Here is a 19,275-nt window from a genome sequence, read left to right as displayed (position 1 = left end):
TGAGAGATCAAGTAATCGGAGAATATAAGAATTCACATAAAGCTAGATGAACAAAAGAAATAACGATAAATGTACAATTTTAAATTAGATCTTTAAACCAGTCATTTGACTAGGCCTGGTAAGGTTAGTGTTAATTAAATAGTTTAGTAATTATTGCGCGATATTTTGAACAATCATTCGTATAATAATTAGCAAAATAACTTTCCTTCATTGATTCCTCCGCCATAATTAATTTTAATTATTTAGATCCTTCACTATACATTTCTTAATTCTCTGTATTCAAGATATTTCTAACAATGAAAATTATTGGATTGGTCAAAACTTCAGATACCACGATATCAGAGAGAATAAAAATATCAGAGAGAAAATATCAATGGACTTCAAATTTTCAACCGTGAAAAAATTATTCTCTTACTATATTTTTCGCTTAGGAATAAATAACGTTTCTCTTTTATTATTTTATATTAGTATTAAAAGCGAATACGCACTTAAAAAGCACTTCACCCTTCGTCTGCATACTAGGTCATTGGCGACCAGTAATTTTAAGTAATTTTTCATTTTCTCCGTGCTGTTGTTTAAATCTTGCTTCCTTCAACGAAATTAAGGTAATAAAATAAGGTAATTAAGGCAATAAGTTTGACAAATGTGTCTGTGATGTTGCCAGTAGGACTACGAATTACTGTACGATGTTTGTAAAATATCGATGTAGAAAAAGATTCGTGCTGCGCAATTCGAAAGATTCCTGCTGCGTAATTCGAAAGGAAGTGTTTCGTAGAAGACGAATATTTTTGTTGATGTATACATTTTTTTGTCTAGTAGTCGTTAACTGCGTAGCTGCTTGTGCCACCGGCTCATGTGTCCCCTCCCCTTCCGCCGTCACTTTGGAAGTTGCTCGGCGAAACTAAGGTACAAGGAGTCATTTAGTCGTCTCATTTCGTATCGATAACATAGATCGCGTTGCGTCAGGTTTGTAACGTATTATGACCTATTGGTGGCGTCGGTTCTTTATTATTTTCATTAGTATATTTTTCGCATTATTCATTACTATATTTTTTACTATCGTTTAACTTCTCAAAGCAAGATTTCGCATGCGTTTCTCTAATATTGTTTAAGTATATTTGGTTAGGAACTTTTGAATTCTTGCAAATATTTTCAACTATTTATAACACGCGACTATAGTGTATTAGTAGAGTGTATATTTTATATTCTAGCAACGAACATTCACAATATAATTCTTGCAAATGATCGCATTGCATTCACGGTATTCGTAAACATTTGTTCGATATCGAGAAATACCTTATAATTTTAAACTAATATTTTTCATACGTAACAGAAAAGTAATATTATTTTCTAAATAAACGTTCAATAGTGAAAAGAAGGAAAACATCGAAACAATATTCCGCTTATTTTCTACACCCATAAACAACTTTATATTTAGGGAATATTTGTGACCGTATGCAATGCGTTTTGTAGAGTCAGTGTTTGCTTCGCAAAAGTATTTCTCAATATTTTCAAATTACGGTCGTTTTGATTAAATTCAATTAAATAATCACACGCGAAAGTAGTAAAATTTTTTCAAACAATTTTGTACGCCACATTAGAGTTATCGTTCGCCGATTATAATTTTAGCGGTCGCGGTAATGCGGTCTTATTTTATATTCTTTTGAACATTCTTTTTCGGTATTAGAGTCAGTGCATCTCTCAACAGGACAAAGCCTCTGCAGGAGCTCAAGAATGTAAGTAGTTTTACATATTGTATTTCAATTTGTTTGAATTATTGTTAATTATACAATAAAAATGTTTGATAATTTAGAAAGCTGTAAATGTCCTTTTTAGTTGAAATAAAATCTCAACGTTTTAACATTTAAGTACAATAAAACTGTCTGATACGCATAAAAAATTGTTGAATTCTCAATGTTCTGTTCTCATACTTTTATGTTAGAGTTTCAATTTATATACTTATTAGAGTTTAGTCTTTATCATTGCTAAAGTCCCATGTTTGTTATTGCGTATTAACGATATTCATGATATTTTATGTTTTGTTATAGACATATCATTGCTTGGACTTCTTTGTCTTCTTTGGGAATGCTCCAACGGTAGCTCAAAAGACAAGAATGTAAGTAACTTTACATATCATACTTGAATTATGTGTATTCTGTATATTTTGCTTTGAATACTATTAATTAAGAAATACAATTTGTTTGAAAATTTCATAGGTTAGGGTTTTCTAAGATTATTCTTCTACTAAAATAATAAAAGTGTTAAAGCCTGAATAGCAAATTATTAAAAAAAAAAATGACTAATATATTTAAAAAATCGTTAGATTCTTGATTTCTAGATTTTAAAATTTTATATTAGAGTTTCTGTTTTTACATTTCTGGATGTTTATTAGAATTTCAATCTTTATTATTACTAAAGTTACGAATGTAATAAATTTCCATTTTTCAAAATCTCCAACTTTCCAAATAATCAGCGATCACTTATCGTGTTTTGTTTTGTAACAGATTTTTCACAACCTCCATTTCCACCATTGGATTTTCAACGGTTCCTGCCTGATGTTAGTCTTTCTAATGATATTTGCTGAGATAGTGCAATATCGATGGCAACGTTTTCCGTTTGTCCGCTTCTAATGGTGAGTCGCATGCATTTTTGTCCCTCCGGTCACTCAATAATGTCGTAGGATGAAAGGTCCGAATCGGCACGGCTGACTGGTTGTATTATGTAGAATTTTTTGCGAGCGTAGTGATCACGGGTATTTTTTATACCCGAGAGTAGTAACATTTTTTTCACATCTTCATTTAATCCATTAAATACATACTATATCGTCGTCTTTTCAATTCAAGTCTTCTTCATGAAGTTTCCTTATTTACTCTCTCGCACCTGGCAATGAAAATATAGCCGGTTAAAGTGACGTCCGATTAAAGCGAGTTCAGATAAGAGAGCGTTATTGTATTATAAAAGAAGATAAAACCTGTTCCTTGCGTGAAACGTTGCATATGATTCTCTAACAACGTACTCGTAGGTGAAAATTTAAAAAAGCTCCTTTTTAAAGAAGCAAGGAAAATATTCGGAAAATGCAAATATATCATTCTTTTACCGTGAGATAGGATTCCAGATATCGAGAAACAATTAATTTGAATGGATTAATAAAAGGCATAAAATTCTATTGAGAAAATAATCTTTTCAATATGTGGTGGATTGTGTGAGGATCAATAATATAGAATAACGAGAGATCGCTGCTGCAACCCGTCAAATATATTTGGAATAAATTGGATAAATGTAAATACCGTTGAGAGACGCTCGTACGAACGTATTTGCAAAGATAGGGTATGAACGCTCGCGGATAACTCGTGTGTTAACTCGAACTATAACTCGGATAATAACTCGAATAATAACTGACTCGCTTGCGATCGCGTCCGTTTATTTATCCTGCGCGCGACATTGTTTTGCCCGGAGTTTATTCATCGTTATGTTTCGTGCGTCAAGGCGGTGTCCGTGTTACGAGGCACAACAACATGAGTCACTCTCGATTCGGATCGTCCTATGACTCATGTACCGCTACAAATACATCTTCTATTGCGTTTTGTGTATATTATTGTGTATTATAATTGTAAAAGAGAAGGTTATATGATCCTACAACTTCTAACTTATCGATTTTATATCATATTATAATTGATCAACATTGTCGATTAGTAAATTATTCTGTAAGAGAGCCCAGCGTATTAAAAACTAATAATATAAAAACCAAGATAAGTTAGTATAAAATTAAATTTTGGTACGGATATTTTTAAAGACGATTCCACGTTCTTCACATACTTTTTACGAAAATCTACCATACGAACGACTATATGAAAATCGAATTTGTTTAACCAAGCAAGGACCAAGACGTCTTTTACTCTTTACATTATTTACATAAGATCTCCGAAGCATGAACTACTTGCCTCTGTAAAGAAGTTTTTTTTTAAATCGTTTATTTGGCAAGATTTGTTTTTTTTTTTGATACTTTTTTAAATTCACAATAAACAATGAATTTGAGTAAAGTGTGTTAGGCAAAAGTACCGATACGCGACGGTACAACGTAGCCATGCTATATTATATGTCGTGGTTTTACGGTTTTTGTGTTTATTTTTGTTTTTTGGATTTAAGCCGCAGGGGAGCGGAGCTGTTGTGTATTCTTGTTTGTGTTGTATTTTTGTCCTGAAACGTGGCCGCAAAACAGCACAGCCAGGATCAAAAGTTTTGCTGCTAGGCGCGGATATGATCCCCGGGATTGTTTGAAACTTTGTGATATGTTTCAATCGCGTCTCACCGAACTCCGTAATTCGAGTATTAATTTTCAACGGCTCGATGCTCTTTGATATGGAATGGATCGAGAAACGGAGATTGAATCTTTTAAATTATCGATGCTCGTTGTATTTTCGTCCAGTCGCGATCGCGTTGAGGCGCGTCAACGGGAGTCGTAAATTCCCGTTACGATTATACGAATCGACACGGCGAGCAGGGCGATTCCCTTTATTTCTTTTGGGATAATAGGGGTGTTTGTGGTTGAATAACTGTAGTCTACAGTTATATAATATAAGTATATTCACCAAACTTACAACACTTAGAAAATATTTTGAGGTCGTCGGAAAATACAATATTTGACCCGACGGTTGATAGTGTTAACGCGTTATATGCCAAGATCGTGACTGACTCTCCGCTCTACTGCTATTACGGAGGAAAATTCGGTGAGGGTGTGCCCTTCTGAACTAAGAACGCGGATTCGTTATTCCCATCTTTCGATGGAAAAGTGAGGGTAACGATCCGCGATGTCCATTGGTTATAACTAGTGTTGGTAAATAGTTGCAAGGAGTAAGTCTGCTGCAGCTGTGGCGATATAAAGAAAACATACAGCGATGAAACCATGAACCTTTTCTTCATCAACGTTGCATGTTTCGTACACGAAAAATTTTAATTTAATAAGGTAATTCAATTAACCAAACGAATTTTCTGCTTTCTTGATAAATCATTCGAAGAAATGTGTCCCTGTTGCTCAGAATTAACGAGGAAACAATCTTTCACGCAGAGTAAACGATATTCGATCCCGAAAGAGTTAAAAAATGACCGATACTGTAAGTAGCAGAGTGTCCAGTCTGCGTTAAACACGATCGAAGTTAACTTTAGAATCAATTAGCTCAAACTTTCCCACCACGTAACAACCCTCAAAAGCAAACCAAAACTCACTGAACCATGCCCTTGGAATTCGAATAGAACAACGCCCACTTACCTCTGAAATGATAGTTGGAACGAAAAGTTCCATCCTCCAGTATCCCTCGAACATTCCGCAAATATTATATTTCTCTTGGGAACTCCTTCGATCCGGTTTATTGGATCGGTAGAGGTTAAGGGTTACACAAAAGACGAGAGACAGCGAGCGTCGACAAGCATCGGTCGACAAAATGAAGCAGCAGTTTACTTCCAGTTGGCAGCGAACGTTGATCCCAGTTTAACGATGGATCCGAACTAGTCGACCGATGGACTCGTCCTTTTCTTTCCTCTCGTCCGTTCTATTGCTCTTTTCCCTTTTCCACTCTTTCCACGACGATTCGCCTCGGTGTTGACCTCCCGTGATGTGTTCCCATGGTGAACCACGTCTTCTAGGTCTGCACGGCGTTGTTAATTGCGATACCTACGCCTTCGGTCGCAGAGCGCACACTCGTTCGCCTCTAGGCTAGGTCAGTACCGTAAACGGTCTACTCACACGTTGAGACGCACTCGCGTGAGCTACGTGTTCCCCAGCGCCGATGACGCTGAATAAGCTGCATGCCAACGCAAGAAAGGGGAGGGGAGAGCCACTGACCTATGACACCGACTCGGTCAGAATGCTTATCGTTAGAGAATGGCAGACCGAGGTTGGACTGTAGGTTAAACGGCGAGGCAAATGTTTGCGACTCTGCATGGGATTCTGATAGCTTTAGGGATCCTGTGTTTCGGAGGATGCCACGGTTGACAGTTCTCGGCTAGGCCACGAAAATTTTAGACGAGGGTCGTATGGATTGTAACAGAGACACGGAAAATTTGGATGTAAGTAGAAGCTGAATGATAGACTGGTTTTGGGGAGAATGTTGGGATTCGTGAATGGTAGATATTTCCTGCGAATCATAGAATCTAAGTTTGGAGAGTGTAGTTTCGCGTTAAAGTCTGACTTTGAAGAATTTTATTCGGCTTTCTAGATTTTCTTTACCTAGATCTCATAGGAAATAACCAGGAGATATTTTTTTTATAAAATGCAAGAGATTGTTACCAAATAATGTAGCTAAAGAATAAGGTAAAATAGATTCGAAAGATGGAATAACGGTATAGAAAGTATCAAAGTATACAAAATACGGTAGTATGACTATCACTAAAAAAAAAAAACATTCAGTCTTATAAATAAAAGTCGCGACATGAATAAAACTACGAATAAAGGATTGTCGTATGATGATTCGTTTGACATTCTTTGTCGGAAATGTGCAACAGGAGAAACCACGAGGGTGCCACGTAAAAACAATAACTTTTCGTGATGATAGAAATTTTATTTATTAAGAACACCAAAACTATCACAATATTCTAGTATCGACTCACACTTTAGAATAATTCGGTCATCAATACTCGATGTTTATGTACTAAGCGAGAACCATGGAAATGACGGTGAGGATATTATTCTTGGAAGGACTTTATCAGGGTAGCGATGTGTTATCTTCCTGGAAGAGATCTAGAGGTGGTCGCCAGAAGTTACGTCAGGGTAGAAAGATTTGAGATTACAAGGGTATCACAAATAGATTATAAGATTATAATATGAAATTGCGAGTGTATAAATGCTCTCGTCGTAGCAGTGACAATTGAATAAAACAAATAAAGCTTTACACATTAATTTTACAAATTACAAACCATCCTATTGTTCTATTTGCTGTAAAACAACATAATTGTGCAATGAGAATTATAACTTGGATACAATTTAACGATCCGTGAATATTATTAGTTATTGTGTAAGAGAATCCAGCTTTGCATTATAATCCAAACAAACAAGGATGTTGACTTGTTCAGATTCAATATACAGAAATAAACAATTATCCTTTCCCTATAAATTAACAAGAGAAATATACAATACCTTTGGCATTTATTTTTACAATATATATAAATAATCATCGCTAAACTTTCGAGTAACTGATGCGAATAACTGGCTATCTCAAATAACACTATTTCGACCGTTCGCGGGGAGAGGCGATCTCGAAGAAGCGCGTCAATGGGAATCGTAAATTCCCATTACGATTCGAATAATCGACGCCACGAATCGATCAATCCCTCATTTCGATTAAGATAATAAAGGTGGTTGAATGAGTATAACGCTGATATTAACAGGTTATAATATATATTTTCAACAATCCAACCGCTTCAATATTTGATACAATGGTGCATATGTTGACTGCTAAACTGCGAGTGAATACGACCTGAGACTCCTTTCGTATTGGCGATGGTGATGATGTGACTTTTGTCGATTGACTGTCTTCGACGTGGCGACTGTGCTGACTGAACGCGGATTCCTTGTTCACACTTTTCGCGAGGATAACGATCCGCGATGCCCATTGGTTACAGTCAACATTAATAAATGAAGATAGGAGGAGGAAGCCTACCAAATACTCGCTTTATCCGTTAAATAACTACCCGCTTTCTCCGTGATGTTTAAGAACGAATAATATACCTAAGGACTGTTCTAAGAACCAGCTACAAACCGAATATACTTGCAGGAATAAAGATTCCGTTAAAAGGATTCTGTTTATGGTGGTTCCGTAGGTTTATTAACGGTGCGTGGGGCTTTGACGGTCAGACAATGAAGGACGTCGCACGGACCATCTCACGCGACGTAACAAACTCTATAGTTGATTGATACAATTATTACCTGCACAAGCAAAAGGCCACAGAGTATCGACGACAAAGAATCCATCAGAATGAAATTGCTCAATCACAACAACTGGAACCGAGTTCCTAATTATCTTCCACGGTCCGGGAACAAAAAATCGTTCAATTATCCTAGAATTCGATCCTGCACATGGTCTTGCCAAACCAATTAAGCAACGCTAGGAAATGAGTCTACCATGTCGATCGCAGAAACAGAAAACGCTAACTAACCGCTGCGCGATTCAAGTTTGGCAACGTGTGTAGTCGTCCTGCAGAATTCACCTGCGGGCCGTAGCCGTTCGTTAAACCCTACGAAGTTAGTAGAGGAGAAGTGATCGAAAATCCAGAATAAGCGGCTGAAAAAAGAGGAGAATGTCACATGGGAGGTACAAGAAATCACGAAACCGATAGATCGCCGGTGATCTCCTCGCGTCGCAGTTCTAACATTTCACGAATAAGGTGAAGAAATTCAACTTTGTATATGATAATAGAAATTATTATATAAATCCAATAGAGTGACGATTCAAAGTGTTACAAGAGACTGGGTCCAAATGTTTTAACAGACTCGAATGAGCGCTTACTTTGAAGGGATTTTATACTGAGATTTTAGTCCTTCTGGAGGGGTTGTTGTTGGGTGTATCACAAAGGCGCTTATTTTGTTACCATTTGGTTATTGTTTCGATGGCTGTGGTATGCAGGATGTCTAGCCTATCCTATTACAATTTCTGAGCGGGTGGACTTCTTCAGTGTGTGACATTCCCCCCTTTTTAGAATCGCTTTGCTCCGTTGAAGCGCCTGATTTGAATGATCCCGTTCTCTGCATTTTAGATAAGGTTCTGGAAAGTGTCCGTTCCATGGGCTGATAGATGAATTGGTGCTATGAGTACTTGATGCAAATTGTATACGTGAGCGGCAGGGCAAAGTATTCTGATGTCACGCTCCGCGACCCGCGCGATCCGTGGCGCGAAAGTAAAATTGATAACTTCCTTTAAACCGAGATAATTAAAACCTTTATTTGAAACCGTGTTTACAGTATTTGAAGCGAAAAGCAGTTAAAGCAGCTAAAATCTAGATCTTGCGAAAACTCATCTAACTACGTTTTTATATTATGTTTTTATAACGATATTATGACGATTTAGATTGTAAACAAATTCGGCAGTTGAACAAACGTTGGGGATCTTCTCAAACATTTTCAAAAGAAGGACTTTGACGTTTTCTCATCTTCGACGGATATAAATGTAGCGACCCAGAGAAGTTAGCGGTAGTTTTGGAGTTCGAGTTTGAGTTTGAGTTTGAGTTTGAGAATATATACCTTTTGGTTATCGAGTAAATTAATTGGCGTTAGTCTATTGCAGAATAAGTTAACATTTGTCTACCGAAGAATCATCAACCGAAGAATTTCATACCCGTCAGTAAATTGTCAATATCGAAATTGAGTAAGATGTAAATAAGACATTTTAATCGATAATCTACTTTCGAACAACTTTAATCCTCTCCTGTGCTAGTATTGCCGCACATAGCGGGTTAGCCGAAAAGTGGAGCTCATTGCCAGTTGCGTTAACGTCAGTTGACGCTACCTTCTCGTCGGCTACTAAATAGGACGTAACAATATATACAGATATTAATTTTGGCGGCAGCGGTGGGATACGCTTCACGGTAGACTAAAGTTCTTAAGAATATTAATAAAATATAAACAGAAAACATGTCGATCACACGAGACTCCATGAATGAGGACACGCTCTTGACATTGTTAGAAAAGGTGAAAGCGTGGAATGAAAATTTTCGCGTATTAACCGATATGAGCATAAGGCTTGCCAAATTAGAGGAAGACACGCGTATAGGTAAGGTAACGAAGGTAACTGAAACGCCTATATCATTGCCGATAACACCATGAGAGACCAGAGCGATCGAGGTTAACTCCCAACCGATTAAATTAAAGGACGCGATCGAATCGGTACCAGTGTTCGACGGCCACCAACCGTCTGTATTTCAGTTTCTAAGGGCGTCTAACCGTGCGAAAAATATGGTTCCAGGGCATCAAGAGCCTCAATTGGTGAAGTTACTATTGAACTAGCTTCGCGGACGCACATTTCTCTCCGTAGAAGACTGTCGGGTAACAAATATAAATGATTTTGGGAACAAGTTGAAATATATGTTCGGCCCAGGAAGAACCGATCACGAATATAGAGGATGTTAAGGTTATTCGATGTATGTGAAATTAAAGAAACGCGTGGATAAATTGTAAGGTATTGTGAGTATATATATTGTGAATATTAATGTACAAAGTGTGGAATACAATGTAGGCTTGTCCAGGTCCTCGCGATAGCAATGTTACCCTGAGACTAAAAGAACCCTGAAGCCAACGTCACACGTGTACCGCTTATAGTCTGTCATCGACGCATTCTTTTGTCTATGCGCTATCGATGACCTCAGCGCTTGAGAAAACCGAAGACCAGATGTAGAGTTTTCTTAGAAGTGGCGATCGCTTCAACGTGGGAGAATAAAGAACAGTATTTCAACGACCAGGATAGGAGATACTAGACTACATAGACCGCGTCAGAAATCTCAGGTTGGCAATAACGGATGAGCAAAGTTGCGAGTATGGCACTGTATCGCAAGACGTCCAAGATACGATAGATTGGGACGTTTCGTTAAGGGACTCCCAAACGAGGTATACTTGCGAGTAAAAGTAACAGGATACCAATCCTTCCTTCCTCACGAAATCGTCCAAACGATCCGGGACAAAATTCTATAATCTGTATTTATTGTAAAAAAACTTTGGCACGAGACTGCTACCGATGTAGAGCCAGAGTAGACGCTGGGATAATCATACCTTACGCGTCGGGGCAGTCGGGAAACCAGCAAACTCCTTCGAGAACAAGAGGAGAACCTCGAAGGAGCGATGCTTTGAATCACCCAAGAAGTACAAGCTGCAACGAGAAGACCGACGCCACAACCTTCGTGCAGTTGTGCACGGGAACATATAGAACACTTGGAAAATCAACGAGTAAAAGAACAGGAAGTCCACGGAAAAACAACCAGGAGTACGGAAGAATCGGATTCAAATTCGGAAGGAAACCTCTCCGAATTGTTTCGATAAGAATGAACGAAACCCCGAGCACTTCAACCGTCAGAATAATCTCCCGGACTTAAAAACAAAACTAAGTTACTGAGAGACTCCGGATTGAAAGTAAATATAAAAAAAACTGCCTTACCTGATACAGCGATCATCAGCGAGCAAGAATCAATTGAAGTTCGAGGAATCACGGCAACGAGCCTGGTCAGCCTAGGGCAGACTATAGTACAGGTTGCGAGCCACCCAGTTACCTTTCATGTAATTGATGACACATTGCTGATCGACCAAGACGGAATCTTAGGATCCGAATTTTCTGCAGGATGCAAGGCTCGTTTGGATTACAAGCGAAAACGTATCAGGCGGGGAAATATTTATATAAAATATATATAAAAATCAAGCCATTTGAGGGGGTCTATTTTGGTAATGCAGTTGTGAAGAACCAGTTATATGAGGTTATGTGAGAAAGATAAATATCACATCGAGAGACTATGAATTCGCCACACCTACAATGGTAATTAAAGAATTTGAAAACCTCATCTCGTTCCCTAGTACGACGTGCAATGTGATTTCGAAATCTAAAGAAACTAGATTCGATGAAATCACTTGAATAAAAAGGAGAGGAAAAACGTTGAAGAATTAGTTCGGAAGAACCAAGATAGATTTCATATTCCAGGAGACACGATGGAAGGAACTGAAATTCTAGACCATCGAATAATTACAACGGATGATATACCAATCAATACTAAACAGTATCATTATCCACCTGCACGTCGAGAGGAAACAAATCGCCAAATTCAAGAATTACTGGACACTGATGTCGTAGAACCATCGATATCTCCGTACAATTCTCCGTTATGGATTGTGCCGAAGAAACCAGACTCGTACAAAAACAAACGTTGGAGATTAGTCATTGACTATAGAAAGCTCAATGATATAACGATCGGCGATGCTTATCCGCTCCCTAACATCACAGAAATATTGAATCAGTTAGGAAGTGCGAAATATTTTTCCACGTTTGACTTGTCATCAGGCTTCCACCAGATCCGAATGGCACAGGAGGATGTCCACAAGACTGCATTCTCAACGCCGTACGGTCACTTTCAGTTTGAGCGAATGCCTTTTGGACTGAAAAATGCTCCAGCGACGTTCCAACGGCTGATGAATTCAGTGCTCTCAGGATAGCAAGGAGTAGAACTATTCGTCTATCTGGACGACATAGTGATTTATTCAAGATCTCTTCATGAACACGAAAGTAAATTTAGTAAGTTAATGGAAAGATCTAGGCAGGCCAGGTTACGATTATCGTAGAAAGAAATGGTTAAAAAATCAAGAAAATGCATTCAATAATTTAAAAACAGCACTGATGACAAAACCTATTCTACAATATCCGGATTTTTCTAAACCCTTCAACCTCACAACAGACGCATCAGGATACACAATAGGCGGAGTATTAAGTCAAGGACTGATTGGAAAGGATTTGCCAATCGCGTATGCCTCTAGACTACTAAACCCGGCGGAATAAAATTATTCTACCATTGAAAAGGGATGTCTGGCAATCGTCTACTGCACGATACATTTCAGACGATATCTGTATGGTAGAAAATTTACTATAGTAACGGACCACAAACCGTTAGTACGGATGAATTCTATCAAGGATCCTATTGCAAGAATCTGGAAATAGAGACTAACGTTGTCGGATTTCAAATTCGATATTCCATACAATGGAGGCAAAGCGAACGCAAATGCGGACGCATTGTCTAGAAACCCCCCAGAGATGTACTTGCCGATCAGGAAACGAGACGAAGATTCGCCGATTCGTTATCCTATCCGAAAAAGATTCCAACTAGACACATGAACCAAGGATCCTCCCATATTCGAAGCTAAACCACGCGACTTGTCTCAATTCCATAATCCAGGAAAACACGAAGAAAGGGCCAAACCTACAATACTTGCGGAATTGAGAATCTCAGAAACAAGAGACTCCATAATGAAAACAAATGATCACAAGGTGATTTTTATCCATACAAAGGAAAATCCGGTGGACAGGAGGGGGGGCTAGAAATGAAGGAAGCAGGGAACCTACCGCATTATGAAGACCTAATGCTGGAAAGAGCAAGACTGCAACGGTACTCAGGAAAACATATAATATCTCTACCAGTGAAAGAAAACCGAAACGTCCCAATAACACCAGAGAACTTGATAAACTCATTAAAATTTTTGCTGGACCTGGTAAATGAGAAACAATTGTCATCCTTCGGTATCAGTAAAGGAGACCTAGAGGATTTACCATGGCGACATGTAATCAAGCACTTGAAATGGGTATTCTTGATAAACATCATAAACATCACCATTTGTACCGGGAAAGTAACCACCCCATCAGTGGAAGCGCGAAAAAACATCATACGAGAGAAACACGAATAGCGGGACACAAAGGAGTAACAAAGACCTACCAAAGAATACGACGACACTACTGTTGGGAAAACATGAAGAAGCAGATCCAAGAATACGTGAGAACACGTAAGGAATGCCAATTGAAGAAATTGACCCGGATAAAAACGAAACAACCAATGGTTCTCACAGATACACCGGGCAAACCTTTCGACTAAATTAGTATGGATATCGTCGGTCCACTGTCAAAGACACAAAAGGGGAACAAATATATACTAACCATCCGGGATTTATTGACCAAGTATTCGACCGGGATTCCGATGGAGAAGATTTCTTCGGCGGAGATAGCGGACGTCTTCGTAAAACGATTTATTTGTCGATTCGGATCACCGAGATCCATTCTTCCCGACCAGGGGGCGAACTTTACATCCTGGTTGTTGAAGAAAGTGGCGAAGAGATTTCGCATCAAGCGATACATCACATCGGCATATCATCCGCAAAGCAATGGTTCGATCGAAAGATCGAAAGACGAAGTTATACATAGAAAACACCAGAAACTGGGACGAATGGGTGGAACTGGCCATGTTCTCCTACAACACCTATGTACATGAGGGAACAAGGTTCTCCCGCACGAGCTAGTCTTCGGACACTTGGCCAAAGAGCTCACGGGTGAGGCGATTATCGATGAGAACATGGAATCTACCTACGCGGAAGACCTGAAAGACTTATTCGACCATATCAGTACGGTGCAGCAAAGGGCGAGGAAAAATCTCATAGAGTCCAAACTAAAATCCAAATCGTACTACGATAGACGAATCAATCCACAAAACATTAAAACGGGAGTTCTGATGTACCTCTTGAAAGAACCGAATAGAGGGAAATTTACCGACCAGTTTACAGGACCGTATAAGGTATTGGATATTTTGAAGAATAAAAACGTTACAACAGAAGTGCGAGATGCCCCGCGAACCGTACATTTAAGCAAGCTAAAATTGGCGCACAATCGAAACGGACAATAGCCTATCAGCGAACAGATGGAGCGACAACCAAACGCCGAAAACATCCGTCCTAAGTGTACGGAGGGAAAGGATTAATCAAATTTCCGCTGGAAATTTGAACTTCAAGACGGGGGAGGGTGTCACGTCCCGCCACCCGTGCGAATCGTGGCGCGAATGTAAAATTGATAAATTCTATTAAACGGAGATAATTAAAAAGTTTATTTGAGACCGTGTTTTCAGTATTTGAAGTGATAGGCAGTTAAAGCCGCTAGAAGCTATATCTTGCGAAAACTCATCTAACTACGTTTTTATATTTTGTTTTTATAACGATATCGAGAAAGTCAGCGGTAGTTTTGTTCGAGTTTGTGTTTGAATTTGAGTTTGCGTATATTTACCGTTTGGTTATCGAGTAAATTAATTAGTGTTAGTCTATTGAAGAATTAGTTATCATTTGTCTACCGAAGAATCATCACCTGTCAACCGAGGAATTTCATACCCGTCAGTTAATTGTCAATATCGAAATTGAGTAAGATTTAAATACGACATTTTAAATCGATAATCCACTTTCGAACAACTTTAATCCTCTTCCGTGCTAGTATTCCCGCACATAGCAGGTTAGCCGAAAGTGGAGCTTATTGCCAGTTGCATTAACGTCAGTTGACCCTACTTTCTCGTCAGCTACTAAATAGAACGTTACACGGATACATACATTTTTAGGAATTACTTGTTTAGACATTCGAAAAGTTTACATTTATACAATGTATATACTGTTCCTAGTCCTAGGGCTACGTATCCTCATATTTGTAATGTTGAAATGCCGTATTCTCTGAGTGAATTTATACGGCTTTCGAATTGTAGCGTATTGATTTGTATTGGTAACGTATCGAGGCTGGCTTTGTATTGATTAAAGTTGCGAGTTACGTTTGGAGCCGTTTCTAATATTTGCTTTAGCGTTGGGATGTTTATTTCTTTGAAACTATGTGAACTCTTCTTAATTTTGATTTCGTAAGAAAAATATTTTTATGTGTTCCTCCTACTTTCATAATATTACGGTCGTATGTGATTATACATCCAGTTCTGCTGCTAATTATACTCGTTTATTTGATTTCTAAGATTTAATGTGTTTTACATAATACGTTGATCTGCACATTTATCGTAGGGATAATGATATAATAATTTTCAGTCTGTAAAGGTACGAATGTCAATTCTTCCAACTCCAATACAGCAATTGGACAAGTTTTGACTGTCGATTGATTATCAATTAATTCGATTGTATATTCGGGTGAATTGATCCTATTGTGGCTTGGTTATGTTCTTTTACAAATGTGGATGATTGCCGTTCGTTTACAATATTTGTTTAAGTAGTGGCTATCGACAAAGGTGTATTGTTCTCAGTTGGTTAGTATTAAGTCCTTTTCTACTACAGGTGCGATAAATACGGAGTTTTGCTTGAGTGACTGTTCAAAGTGTTACAACAAAAAGGTGTTGAGCGCTAATTTGGGGGGGGGTGTTTATACTGAGGTTCTAGTCCATCTGAAGAGGTTATCGTTGGTTGTATATCGGAGGCGGCTATTTCGTTACTGTCTGGTTGTTGTTTCGATAGCTATGGCATGCAGGATCTTTCGTCTACCCTATTACTGTTTCCGTGCGTGTGACATTCTTGAGCGTTTGACACGCGCATGTGTGTTTAACTCGCTCGCAGGATGCCAGATATTACGCGAGCGTTATTCAGGCGAATCGATATTTTATTCATGAATTTTCCAATTTTTCGGAAACCACAGATGGAAAATGTACCGAAAGTTTGTTCGTTTATAGAATTGTTTTACGTTGAATATGGATTTGGCTAGAGGGACTAAAGTTGTTTTCCGGATCGTGCTATAGGTGTTTATATAGGTACATTCCTCGTCAAAGAGATAGCCCATGTGAGCTATCTTTAATTTCTCAATGACGCGTGAAAGGTTTTTCGTCTGTAACGTATAATATTAAAACGTTATGAGCTCAGGATATGCGGTTCGTTGAAAATAATTAAAAATGTTATGAGGTTTAGCGTGTAACAAAAAAGAAATTGTTTTATTTTAAGAACGAAATGATAGCACATGTACAATAAGAAAATAATAGTCAACATAAATTCTAATTAACAATAATTACTTATCAAACGTATATACTTATTAATGAGTACATCTCCCTTTATTTCCTATTACTTCTATTGTACGATTTGCTATCGATTTATATTGTTTCTGAATATAATTTTGATTCAATGTATCCCATTCGCGTGCAATTGCATTTTTTAATTCTTGTGCGTGTTAATACTGCTTTCCATTCGCGCATACGCCGTGAACAAGTTCTGCCCAGCAATTTTCAATAATATTAAGGTCCGGGGAGCGTGCATGCCACGGCAAAATAGATATATTATTTTCATTAAAATATGATCGAACCAATCTTGATGTGTGTACAGATGCATTATCTCGTTGAAAGATGTGATCAGATCCAGAAATGCGTTCTGCATGATTATTTATTTATTCTTTGATTAAATTTATGTATCCGGCACTATTCATTCTTCCATCGATGAACTTGTCTTGCCGAGATGACCATTGCTGGCCCAAACCGTCACGCTGCCTCCTGCCGTTCGTCGTCGAATTGCCGACATTGTCTCTATTCTCGTGTCATGAAAATAGTATTGGAACCCATCAGAACCATCCAAGTTGAATATTTTTCGTCTGATAATAATACCCTTCTCCATTTCTTGTTCCAATGCATTCTTTCTTCCGCAAAGAGTAAACGTTCTACTTTGTGTTTCGTTGTTAACGAAGGTTCCTTTCTCAATTTTAGCCTCTTGATATCTTAGCAGGGTATTAGAACTCGACGAACACTCTAAACACTGGCATTAACACTAGATTTTTCCATTATTTGCTTCGTTGTTAACTGTGAGTTCCAACTCGCTGCACGCAAAATTGCTCGCTTATCGTGATTGGATAACGATGTCGACCTACCAGTACTTTTCTTTTTGCCCATAATCTTTAACATTTTTAAAGAAATTGTGTATTACTTTACGACTTCTTCTTATCACTTTGTTGTTTCAGTTCAAGAATTTGCTATTTTTCAGACTCGTTTAATTTTTTCCGCATTCCATACTTACAAATTTATATAATATGGCAACGACACACGAGCTAGAGGACAAATCCAGCCACGTGTGGTCTTGCCTCGGAGTATCAACAACGTTAGGACATACTGGTAATAATAAGTACACTGTGGGCAACAACAATGTCACCGCTTCGTAGAACCGTCTAAGAAAGGCGAATGGAAAATTACCGGTAGCGACCAGTATAAATAAACAAACGCGATCGTAAGGTGACCGGTTCCATCAGACTCAGTCATGTGCGATCTCTTTAGCGAGTTACACCACAGTCTTAGCGAATTAGTACCGAGGGTTTTAGCGAACATTCTTTTAACGACCAGTATTGAGCAATCTACGGTTGTCTCTGTATTTATAATTATTTTAAAATATATTTGACAGCTTCAATATCGAGTAATCTCGTCATTAATCTACCTCACGTTTTACAACTTGTTCTCTGAATAAACAGTGTGGGATTTAATATTGCTTAAATGTTAGTGTTTTATTATTATTTATCTTTGTTCGTTATTAATGTTCTAATTTGTGACTATTAATCATTTATTAATTATTGGTATGCTTCAGATGTGTTCCATGATGCATCGATGTCCTGACGTTTTATGTAAGTAAACAAAATTTTATTATTGTAATTATTTTTGCAAAATGAACGAAATGCGTCATGGATATTCATTTGTCATAATTAATTTAGCTTCTCGTGTTATTTTCATTTTCTGTATTGATGCGCCCGTCAACATGAGCGCTTGAGATAAGCTATCTCCGTTTGCGGTATTGCTACAAAACTGTTTGTCATTTAGATTCTTGATTTTGTTATTTTAATTCAGACTCATATCATTTGACTTGTATAACATACATGAGGTGGTGTTCGGTGTAAGGTGTCCAAGAAATACTCGGCGCTGCTCAACAATATAATTTATTTAACAATCAACAATTCTCGATTACCACTGACTTTCTCGCTTCTCGACTATGTTTGTGTCACGTAATATTCGTGAGAAGCAAATAAAAAAAAAATGAGTTGAGGAGAGTCCCCAACTCTTATATTTTCTTTTACAATATTTATTGATCAAGTATAAAAATACAATAGATTTGAGGGGCGATGTTGGAAGTTGTGATAGCCGTGTGCAAAAGCTGATAATGACTATCTTGATGACGTCATTTGAAGTGTGATGGCCGTCATATTTTGGTCATCCAAAATCTTAACGTTTCTTCGTTACGGTTTTGTGGAATCGCACTTTGGTAGGCCTCATTTGAATTTGTTCCAAGTGTTCTGTTTCATTTTTTCTGTCCAAGAGGCGAATGGTTAAAGTGTTTTGCGGTATTTCTGTATATATGTTTAAAGCTGTTGGATTTGTCGCAATATTTTGGATGTTATTCTTAGTTTTAAAACATAGCAAACGAGTACACATAGTTTTGTAGGTAAACATTTCTTAAGTACATCGAATATTCCTATTTTACTGAGAAGGCTATTTGTAAAAATGAGAGTCCCCATGATTTAAGAGACTGCATTCGTTAATTGATTGATTTTGTGTTCTTTCGATTTTGTCCAACTAATAATAAAATCTATCCTTCTATCATTTTCAAAGGAAATGACGATGGTGTCGGTTTGTTATTTCTTAGTGGTTGACGGTCGGTGAAACGGTTTGTAGGTATCGACTGGGTCCTTCTCTCCAATCTCTTTGTTTTTCGCGTAGGTTCTATATCGGCAGCTTTCTTTTCTGTTTCATTTAGTGATGCTGGTTCGTTAGCCAAAAGTATTTGTCCGATTTCAT

The 19,275-nt window shown here is 37.9% G+C and overlaps 1 long non-coding RNA gene across 1 annotated transcript in view; it reads left to right on the top strand.

Moving 5' to 3' along the window:
• The window catches only part of LOC132915718 (uncharacterized), a 59,603-nt gene extending 41,015 nt beyond the window's left edge, over window positions 1-18,588 (top strand). The window contains exons 2-3 of the long non-coding RNA XR_009659944.1: window positions 1,604-1,736; window positions 18,074-18,588. This is a non-coding gene — a long non-coding RNA (uncharacterized LOC132915718). The remainder of the gene's footprint in view (window positions 1-1,603; window positions 1,737-18,073) is intronic.
• The last annotated feature ends 687 nt before the right edge of the window (window positions 18,589-19,275 follow it).

This window comes from Bombus pascuorum, unplaced genomic scaffold (genome assembly GCF_905332965.1).
Source record: "Bombus pascuorum unplaced genomic scaffold, iyBomPasc1.1, whole genome shotgun sequence".
Taxonomy (NCBI): Eukaryota; Metazoa; Arthropoda; class Insecta; order Hymenoptera; family Apidae; genus Bombus; species Bombus pascuorum.
This window is presented reverse-complemented; position numbering and strand designations above follow the sequence as displayed.